The sequence below is a fragment of the Struthio camelus genome, chromosome 17, assembly GCF_040807025.1.
Source record: "Struthio camelus isolate bStrCam1 chromosome 17, bStrCam1.hap1, whole genome shotgun sequence".
Taxonomy (NCBI): Eukaryota; Metazoa; Chordata; class Aves; order Struthioniformes; family Struthionidae; genus Struthio; species Struthio camelus.
In genome coordinates this window covers 6,375,999-6,386,468 of record NC_090958.1, presented here as the reverse complement: position 1 = coordinate 6,386,468, position 10,470 = coordinate 6,375,999, and positions in this window count along the sequence as shown.

Sequence of the window (10,470 nt, the reverse complement as noted above, 5' to 3'; positions counted from 1 at the left end):
CACACAAAATGCCCCTAAAAGCAGTCAACCGAAACCCACAATTGTCTTGGGATCGTCCTGCTCTGAGATAGGCCCAACAACGCCCAAAACACTGCCCAGCATACTTGCTTTCACAGAGAAAGCCTTGTTCTAGGACTGACCTAGAAGCTCCCTAACAGCAGGTTGACCCAGGAACATACTATTTGATAATCTGTTCTCATGAGCAGCGTTCAGCAGCAGCAATCCTCAGTGGCAAGTGTGAAAAGCTTCCCCAGGGTCAAGGGCAGTTCTTCCATGAGGGACAGCAGGGTCCATTCCCACCAAAACTTCACCGAAGGTCACTTACAGAGAGTTATTTTCCTTGGGGGCTGAGAATATATGGCAGGAGAGAGGGGAGAGAGCCAGCACAAAGCTGCACACCGCAACATGTAGCAGAAAAAGTCCACTGCACCTGCCTGTTGAGATCCCCAAGAGAGAAAAAAAAAATCTAGAGCCACCACTGGAGTTAAGGCTCCGAGAAAGTGAAGACATGCAGTATGAGGGGAACAGCAAGGGCAACCAAAGTGAGGGCTGCTGCTAGAATTATCCCGAGTAGTTCTTAGCCTGGGGCATCCATGTCCCATGGCACCAGTCTCAGCCTTGGGACTGGATTAAACAGGGGGATTATGGGGTCCGTCCCTTCAAGAACTTTGTAACCCTCTGACTTAGAGTTTCTAAGTCTTATTTTCCTCCTGTGATGAGGAGGGTGCATGTGCCAACACCAGGCCTGCCAGTGCAGCAGATCGAGCAGAAAGTACACTGCTCCGGGTAGAAGCTATCAGTGTGCATATGGGGATTCTCATCTGCTAAAAACCACAAGTTCCCAACTGCCGATGGTCCCTGGACTGAATGAGGTGCAAAATGTGGCCCTGCACAATGCAGCAGGCAAAATGCTGCACACCTTTCTCAGGGGATATATCAAAGGCAAAGTAGCTCTTCCAACCAGTTAGCAGGCACTCTTGGACCTCTGGAGACTCCCAGGACCTTCCACAGGTCTAATTCTGGAGTTTTTACTCCATTCCAGAGAAAATTTTTAGCTGAATAAGGACTTAAATCAAGACAGTGCAAAGGCTGCAAGTCCCTGCCTGTGGACTCCCTAGGAACTACTCCAGCTAGTCCCAGCAGTTTGAGGCAGCACAGCTGAGACCCATCTCCACCCCGACCTGGTGCTCTCAGGAGCATTTCCCACCCGGGTCTCCAAGCAGACAGCAGGACTGAACCCCATCTTAGGGAACAGCTGAGTGACCCTTTCGAGGCACAAATCCCCAAATTTTATGCCTGAAGGACAACTTTTTTTTCCCTCTCTCCCTTCAGTCCCCTCCCACTTCCTCCCTCCTCCCTGAAAGAAAGATAAATGACTTTGCTGGAGGAAAGGGTGAAATTTCATCCCGGATCAAAAACCATGAGCAGAATACCCATGTGACTGTTCACAGAACGGGAATGTGTTTTGCATGCAAATATCATACATGCAAAGCAAAAAATGAGTCATTTCACAGCAGCTCTGGCTCTAGGCACTGAGTGACTTCTCCCGACTCCTACACTTGTCTGCTTCCTCTCATTCACCAGCTCAGTCCCTGTCAGCCCCAGCTCCTGCGGTTTCCTAGGCCTGTTTGCCTGCTTAAGCGCTAGTCACTTTAGATAGGATACTCGGCGGGAAGGAAGGAGGTGGGTTTTGGTGTTCGAGTTGTTTTACATTCTGGTTTTTACAGCTTTGAGGTTTTTGCTCACTGCTTTCACCATCGCCTTCAGTTGCTCTGTATTGGCTCCCAGCGTCCAGAGAGGCCAGCAGTTTCCAAAACAAAGCAGTGATATTTGTACTGGCGTCTGAACTTGCATGGGCATGGACATGGCTTGGCTTGCTCTCCCCACATACATGAGCTGTTTTCTGTCATTAGGGCTGTTATCGTTTGCTTTTGAGAACTGGACATGGGGCAAACCCATTTTACGGTAGGAGTGATCAAAACCGGGAGGTAAAAAAAAGTTCACCACCAGGTTTGTCTTTAGCTGGTCACAAACTCAGCGATTAAGGGCAGAATGAACCCTCTGCACTCCCAGGCTGCGAGTGAGAGCGAGAGAGAGAGGGGAAGCTGGAGGTTTTGGCTGCCTCGATGGAAAAACAAATACCCTCCCACAAATGAGCTATTCTCACAGCCTTGAATGAGCGCTGGCAAAAGCCACCTATGAGCAGCCTCGCTGAAGGCAACGGCTCCAAAAAGATCAGAGCAAGTCGTGGGGCCTTGAAGAAGATCCCGGCTGAAGGGTTGCAGACACCGCTGTGCCGAGAGGCACGAGGGCTGCGGAGGACAGTGAGGAGGATGGGGAAAAGACCCCCCCCACCCCACCCCACCGCCACACCAAACCAAAACCCCACTTCTCTGAAATCAAACAGTAGCTAAACCAGTAAAAGGGAATGCAGGTTTCGCTTTGAAAGGCAGAGCTCTAACGTTACCCGGCCATTTCTTTGGCAGCGCTGCAAACCCCAAAGCCAGTAAACAGCACGGCGAATAAAAACCGAATGTAAAAAGGAGCGACGAGCCTTGGATCTGAAGCGGGCGTCCAGCCCGCCCAAACATCCAGAGGGGTTTCAAGCAGCAGGGCAGCCATCGCGTCAAACTGAAGCTCAAACTCTTTCTCTGCTGTCTACCGCCCCAGCCCGTATCCCCCCTCCTTCTTGCTCTCCGCACCAATTCTTCCCCACAACTGACCTCCTCCTCCTGCCCTCCCCGCCAATCAGCCAAGCCTGCCAGCATAGGGGTTACAGCATGACATAATTGCAACATGCATAAACAACATTTGCCATTAAGGGATACTTTTAATGAGAAACAGAGCTGCGAAGGGGAAGCATCAAAGTGGCTCACGGAAGGAAACCGCCTGGAACAAAATCCTACTTGATGCCCCAATTAATATGTTCCCTAATTCTATTTCCTGCACTTGTGGTCCCGCAGCCTCCTTGCTTTAATTTCTTTGGGAGGATGGAGAGGAAGGAACCTGGAAACGCAGCGTCTTCATGGCTGACTTGATGTGCAGGCAATGCGCATATTAGAACAAATTAGAGAATTAAAAAATAACCGACGACAGACTGAGGAAATGTCATCCCCAGGATAATAGTATTAATTGAGACCTGGATTTTGCAGGCCAGGCCAGCTTTAGAAAAAAAAACAAAGCCGAAAGCTGGAGTAATATGACTGGATTAATTATGCTGGGGGGGTTTTTATTCCACCTCCGTGTTCTGCCCAGCTTCGATCTTTAACTCAGCGACACAGTTGGGCATTTTAGCAGCCTTCTCAGCACGGTAAAGGCAAAGCTTTTATACGCTCACAGAGATGGCAGGAGAGCAGTCCACAGGGTATCTGTGCCCAAAGATGAGCAGGATGGCTGCTCTATTGGTATCAGAGCCTACACAAATGCAACTATCTCCCCTATGACTTGAAGACAACAGCTCTCTTGCAGATCTGTCGTGCAGTGAGCAAAATGCAGCCGAGCACCTTATGGTTATCCTGCCCTCATGTTTGACTCCAAAGAGAAGGAGAGTCTGTTGCATATGTTAGTGTTCAACATATGTATGTCATATGCGGCTGATGACTGTATTCAGAGACCAACTTGGTCTACACAGACTTCACTATAGCCAACATGTCATTGATTTCCCGGACCCAGGTGGAAACATGGGGACACAGAGTAAGCAAAAAACAAAAAACCAAAACAAAAGACACACCGAGAAAGCTGTTCTTATCAACTAAATACTGGAGTGAGCATGGAAGATGGAGCAAAACAAATACCCTTGTGAAAGGAGAGATGCTTAGGAAGATGAACCATCTGGTGAATGTCTCTGTTTAACCTTCACCAACAACTTGAAATTAAACAAAGGGTAAAGACTCAAACGATGCAAGCCCTTTTTTTGGCCTGGATTCCTAAGGAGACAAGACTGGTGTGATCAGAGTCTGTCTGCCCACAGTTACCTCATCATTTCTGAGCCTACAGGTCTTTTAGTTGAAATCCTAAATTTTTAGTAGGGTAACATGCTCAGCGTTGAGGTTCCTACAACTATTATACAAATAGGAAGCCAGGTGGAAAAGAGTTCCAATAGCACTCCAAAAGAGGAAAAAACAGACTCTTACTAGCCACCAGAGAATCCAGAAGGCAGGAAGTCAAAACAACTCAGGCTGAATTAACTTGCTCACTGAACGGTTATTTAAAAAAAGCTATTCCTTTCTCTCAGTTCTAGGTTATGGTGTAGATCAGAACACCAAAAGTTATTCAAAAAGATGGTTATTGCCTTTGAAATTCTAGCAGAGAGAGGATGGGGAAAACTTCTGAGAAATCTCACCTAGAAGCTTGTTTCTGCAAAATTCCAGTTGTCACAAGAGGTACAAACAGGCTGAGTGACTTCAGCTAAATCCCCACTGATGAACGCAGAAATAAATACCGCCTTATTTTACCTATGAAGCAATGCACAAGTGAGAGTAAAGAAAGATTAATCTAACATTGCTATCTGCACAACACAGACTAGAGGAGCAAGCCGCAACAGCCCAAGAACTCAAAATCCTTAATCCACGCTTCAGGGGACCCTGGTCTCAGCACTGCAACAAAGAGGACACAACCCCCCACTTTCCAGGGAAATCACCAGCTGGGGTGGGCTTTTAGGACCTCTGAAGAGCAAATAAACCAAAGACAAGGATCAAAGAGATGGAGGAGCTTATTTCTGCAGCTTTCCAGCAGTTGAGAAGTTCCAACCAGACGTGAAAACCTTTGCTCACATACTGTATTGCCTAGCCTCCTACCCGCTTAACACTGTAGCGCAGACAGTGAAAAATATATTGATGGTTAGGTGGGCTAAAACACCTGCTGGCCTGGCTCCTTCCAGCCCATCTTGTTCTCTTCGGGTCTACAGCATCCACCATGAAGCTGCATCTACCATCCTCTCAGTTCTGAGGTTTGAGGGTTCGACTTTACTCCCAGGCGCCCTCCCAGAGCGAGCAGAAAGGCAGAGCCTGCAGCAGCTCCCAGTATGTGCCACGAATTGCACAGAAACAGGCCCAAATCTGCCTCAGACTCCCCGGCTGCTGGATGGCACATGCACTGCAGACAGGCGGCCCGTACTTCTCTAGTTCCCATTTCACTCATTTGAGATTTGTTAGGGAGACCAAAGCATTTGTTTATGGATACAAAAAGACAATGACAGCTGGTTTAAATTCTTGGCAGGAAAAGCGTCTTATGTTGAAACTAGTCTTTTTTTCTTTTTCAAAAAGAAAATTTTTAGCCAAAATTTTTATTGTCCGCATTTTCCAAAGTCTGTTGGAATCTTTATGAATTAAGTTCAATAAAAATATTGATTAAACTAAGAGCCGTTTTCAAAATGGGAACGTATTTTGTCCTCCTCACCACAGCTACTGCTTTCAGAAAAAAAGTTAAGTTGGCCGTGAACAAAGATATGGTGGCTGATTTCTAAAATTAGATAAAGCAACTAAAAATGAACCTAGCTTCTGTAGCATTTCAAACCCTGTAACATACAAGCAATTTGAAACGACATCATTTAAAATATTTTTGATAAAAGTTTTTCACCGGCTCTAATTGGAACTTGCTTTGTTACAGGGAAGCTCTTTCTCATTATGGAGTTACAAGCTTTAATCTCTTCCACATTGAAATCAATGGAAGTTAAATTTCAAAGTACATTTTTGAATCTGGCCTCAAGTCTTCGCAAGGAATCTTAGAATATAACACTGAGTACTGGATTAAAAAAAGTAGTTTCTGAACATTTGCAGACGCTGTTACCCAGAAATCATTTCAAAATGGCTTTATTTTGAATCAAGTTCACTAGAAGCACTGGATTTCCCACTTACTGAGAAAATATTTAACATATGGGAAATCATTAAAACGTTTCATGACGAAGGGAGAACCTATGCAAGTTTTACCTTTTTTTCCCTCCCCTCCTCCTCTCTCCGGTTGACACCAGGACTGTTAAAACATGGAGCCAGTTTTGTTCAGACAGCGCCCACGTTTCTCCTGTACAAACATCCTCCTCCTTCTCCAGGAGATGCTCTACTCATAGGCGTGAAGCTTTCCACACAGCCACGGCTCAAGCTGCACGGGCAGCCCCTGGACGCTGGTAAGTCTGCTAACACTGAAGTCAACTCTACTCCTGAGCAGCTTTAGAAAAGTTATCTGGTCTATACCCTGGCAAGATTGGCTTTGGCACTTTTCAAAGTCAAGGCAAGTTTCATATCCAACTGGACTGAATTTTGGAAGAACACTGGACCACGTTTTCAGAGACCTGGGCCAACTAGGAAAACCATGGCCAGTTCAGTTTTCAGATAGACATACAGCTAAAAATACAGGTAATTCACCTGTTTTGGTCAAGATATTGACCCAAATCAGGTAAAAACTCAGAAATTGGGAGCAAGTTTTCCAAGTTAGGAGGCCTGAAAGCATAATTCACTTCAGGACAAGAAGGGAAACCTTGTGACCCCATTCAGACAAAACCTGCTGACATTGTCAGTTCCAACTACCCATTCAAACTGAAATCATCAGCAGGTTAAAGGCTTTGTGCACAGAACACCCGGCTATGAAGGAAAACGAAAATGTAGATGTTTCTACCGCTAGCTCAGTGTTTTCCTTAGGTGCTTTTCCCATACCTTGCCCATTTGCTTGACACATCATTACCTGGTCTCAGCTCTGGGTGGGAAGGGGAGTGGAAAGAGCTGCTGGGAACTTAAGGATCAGGGCAAGCTGTGTGCTTACTAAAACCAGAGATGCACGTCTGGAAAAGGTACAAGAGAGAATTGCAAAAGAGGCCCTTGCTCACACGATCTGGGGCTTGGCCCTGCAAAACTGCCGCATACCTCCTGCACCGAGTGGGAGTTAAAGGTGCTCACGTGACATTACTGGATCAGTCACTCATTCATTACCTGACTCCTGGTTTTACTATTCTCCTTAATGGACCCGACTTCCTCTCTTTTCCCTGTATGCACTAAAAGCACTGGTCCTCCATATGTGCTGACTCTCAGTTGAAAAACACCCCATATAATCACAGGGAACTTTATCTCATCTGCAGTCTGTGACACCTTCTCACAGAGGATGTGCTTTGTACTGTCCTGTATGGACAAAAAAAATTGCAAAGAAACAAACACAAAAAAGTGACCATTTTCCTTGTTTAGATTTTACTGGAGCTGCCAGAAAATCCAGCTGGTTGAAACATACTAAATGTGTTTTGCAACTTTCTCCCTTCAAGTTTTCTTTTGTAGAGATTCATGAACATTTCTGTTGTTCCCTTTTCAGAAAAGAAAAGAAAAACCTACAAATCTTACAAGAATTTTCAGTTATTTCTCTCCTTTTCTTTCTATAGCTTTTTCTCAAGAAAAGAAAATTCCCAAACAAAAAAAAAAGATGATTTACCTTCTTTCACAGATTTTTTGTTTTAAGTCTGGACTTTTTAAAGGTTTTCATTCCTCAGGTGAAGAAACGTAGAATGACAGCTTTCAGCTAAGCATGAGATGAACAAAGCTATTTTCTTTGTCACCTGGATCGAAATCTTCAAGACACCAAACATTCACCTGAAAAAGGGATTCATCTACTCTGACTTAAGGCTTCAAAAGTCAGACCCCCAGGACTGGAGCTCGGCACCCTGCTTCACCCTCCTATGGTGCCTGCTTCTCCCCATCAACAATTCTGGTAGATTAGGTTGACTGGGTGACACTTAGCTGTCTGCTATTCCTATTAATAATCCCTTCAATGTTCCCAGCACAGAGACAACCCAATACTGGATGATTAAAGAGCCTGCCTTGCTTTCATTCCTCAAGATAGCATTTAGCCAACTGAGGTTTCTTCTTCATTTTTCATATCCCCCAAAAGTCAGAAGGCAAAATCCCACCCTAACAGCCCAGAGCTTAAGGAGGACTAGCGAATGGGCCCCCTGTTACCGGATGCCCTCTGAGAGGGCATCGGGGACCAGCATCACCTGGCCCATGACCAGCCCGCAGGCATGTTGCGGGCAGCCATGGTGCCACTTGAGAGGGCCTCTAGCTTCATTTCCAAGGAGAAACCGGTCCCACAGAGTATGCAGCGAGGCTGTGCAATAGTCACTTACAATTAACTCATATTTAGTCCTTCTCCAGTCTCCTGCTCCACCTTGGGCCAACCCTGCAACTCTTGGGCGGCAGAGCTGGACCTTCACCCCACGGAGAGCTGAACGCCGCCCACCCCATGTGCTCATGGGGCTCCACGCACATGTCCTCAGCCAGGAATAATGCTGTGTCATAGAAAAAATTAACCCTGTGAACAGGGAACCCTCCAAGCATGGGCATTCTAGGCTAATTGTTTAATTTGAAGAAGTGTCTAGAAGATCGGGGTTAGCAGAATCTGCTAGATCTGAAGCTCCACAAATCCCACTAGATCTGAAGCACTGCAAATCCGACCGTGCGAGCTTGGCTTTTCTAACACCAGCCCCATCTGTTTGCAGAAAATGGGCAGCCCCCCCCAACCCCATATTCACCCTCCCCATAGTTTGTATATTGTCCATGCTTATGGCAAAAGCTTAGGTCAAATATACCTTTTTACAAGTCACTTCACCTGCAAGAGCAGGTTTGCCCATGATTCAGAGGACTAAATTTAAGGAGTCAGGCAGACCCAGCAAACCAATGAAAGCACATTACTGAAAAGAAGGGGCACAACACACAAGCCTTCCTCACTTGAAGGTAACATAACTAACACCAATACGAACTTCCTCCCCAGTCTTCATCAAAATTACTTCCAAGCAGTAATGACAGCTCTGGAGATACTAATAGACATTCTTTGAATTTCCGCTCTTTCCCACTTTATCCTCCTTTTGGCCCTTTTCACTCATGTTTAGTTCAACTGCCAGCTGTCTGAGGCAAAGCTTAGGAGTATGTCCACCACCTAAAAACTTGCAGGTGAGCTAATCTGCGTATTTCCCTAAAGCAGCGAATCAGAAATAATGGGAAACGAAAAAAATCTCAGCCCTGCACGACTCAGTTTTCTGATTCGCGTTCCCTTTCTCTGTCCTTTGCTGCTTATAATACCTCATTGGGAAGCAACAGGAGGGATTTGAAGATTTGAGGTTTCTGTGTGCACAAGCGTCTTCCTTCATCCTCACTCGCGCCAGGGAGCTGGAAAACCCCAGGAAGCAGTCGCACAAACCAAACGCCGCGGGAGGAAGCCACCTTTCCAGCCTAGCCTGGTGGATGCCGCCAGCCCCCTGGCGAAGGCCCCGCTGGGTGAGGACGCCCGCCCCAGCGAGGAGCTGTGCCCGTCCAGGCCCCTCCGCAACTCAGGAACTTGGCTCGTGATTCCTTTCATTAGACGCGAATGGATTTTGCATTAGCAGATCTGAGGTCTGCTCCCCCGCCCCCCCTGCGCTTCCCCCGGCACCCCGGGTACCACCCCAGCGCTTCCTGCGAGCAGCAGCACAAGCCGCTGTTCAGCTCTACAATTTGTCTGTTTAGTGTCTTCATAAAGGAGAGAGAAAATGAAAGAAAGAGGCTGGGGGAAGGGGACGGGATGCCTAAATCAGTAACTTGTCTCTTTAATTTCTTCCCCCCAATACATCCCCTGGGGACACAGGCTTCAAAGTGAGCTACAAATATTTACTAATTCTATTAACAGGATACAAATTGTTTTCAGGGGCGCATCAACCACACAAATTTGTTTCAGCCCCCTCCCCATCGCAGACCCCCAGCATCCCCCCAACGCACTTGTGCAGGCACATGCAATATAGCCAGCTAGTCCTTCCCCCCCCCATTTCCTAAGTTCAAGATGAGTTGAAGGGTCAAAAAGGCAAAGGGTGTTTCAGAAGTTTAGCAGACAGCATTTGGGAAGGGGAAGGCAGAGAGGGGCGGGAGGGGGCGGGGGAAGCAAAAGTGAGCAGGAATCTGGCATGCATTAGGCTGAGCAGTTCCAAACATCCATCCTCCACAGGCCTGTTTCTTTCTTTCTTTCTCACAGCATCTCCCCCACCCCGTTTTTTTAATTTGTGGTTTAAGATTTTTCTTCATTTTGGCCAATGACTGTTTTCATCTCCTTCCCCATTCTCCTACCCTCTGCTCTGCCTCCTTGCCTCCAAAAGGACATGATTGCTTGTGATATTCGAGCGATCCTCTGCGTGAAGCGCTCGGATGTATCCTACAGGCTCTGCCAAGTAGCTGTTGCAGGGTTTGCAGGGGTTGCTGGAAGCTTGAAAGGAGAATAAAACCCTCCGTCGTGGAACAGAAAGGAGCCTGGCGCAGTGAGATGCTCTGTTTCCACTGAAACGCAGTAGGAGGAGGAGGAACGGTACCTTGCTCGCATGGGCTCCGTAAGAGCATCCCAACTTTTGCATACAACGCTAACGGTGAACTGTCCAAAGAGAATAAGACACATGCTCCTAGACAAAGGCCAGGGTTGCTGTTGTACAGCTCAATGGAGTATTATTAGAATTAATGCCAACTTTGGCTCCACAAAGTC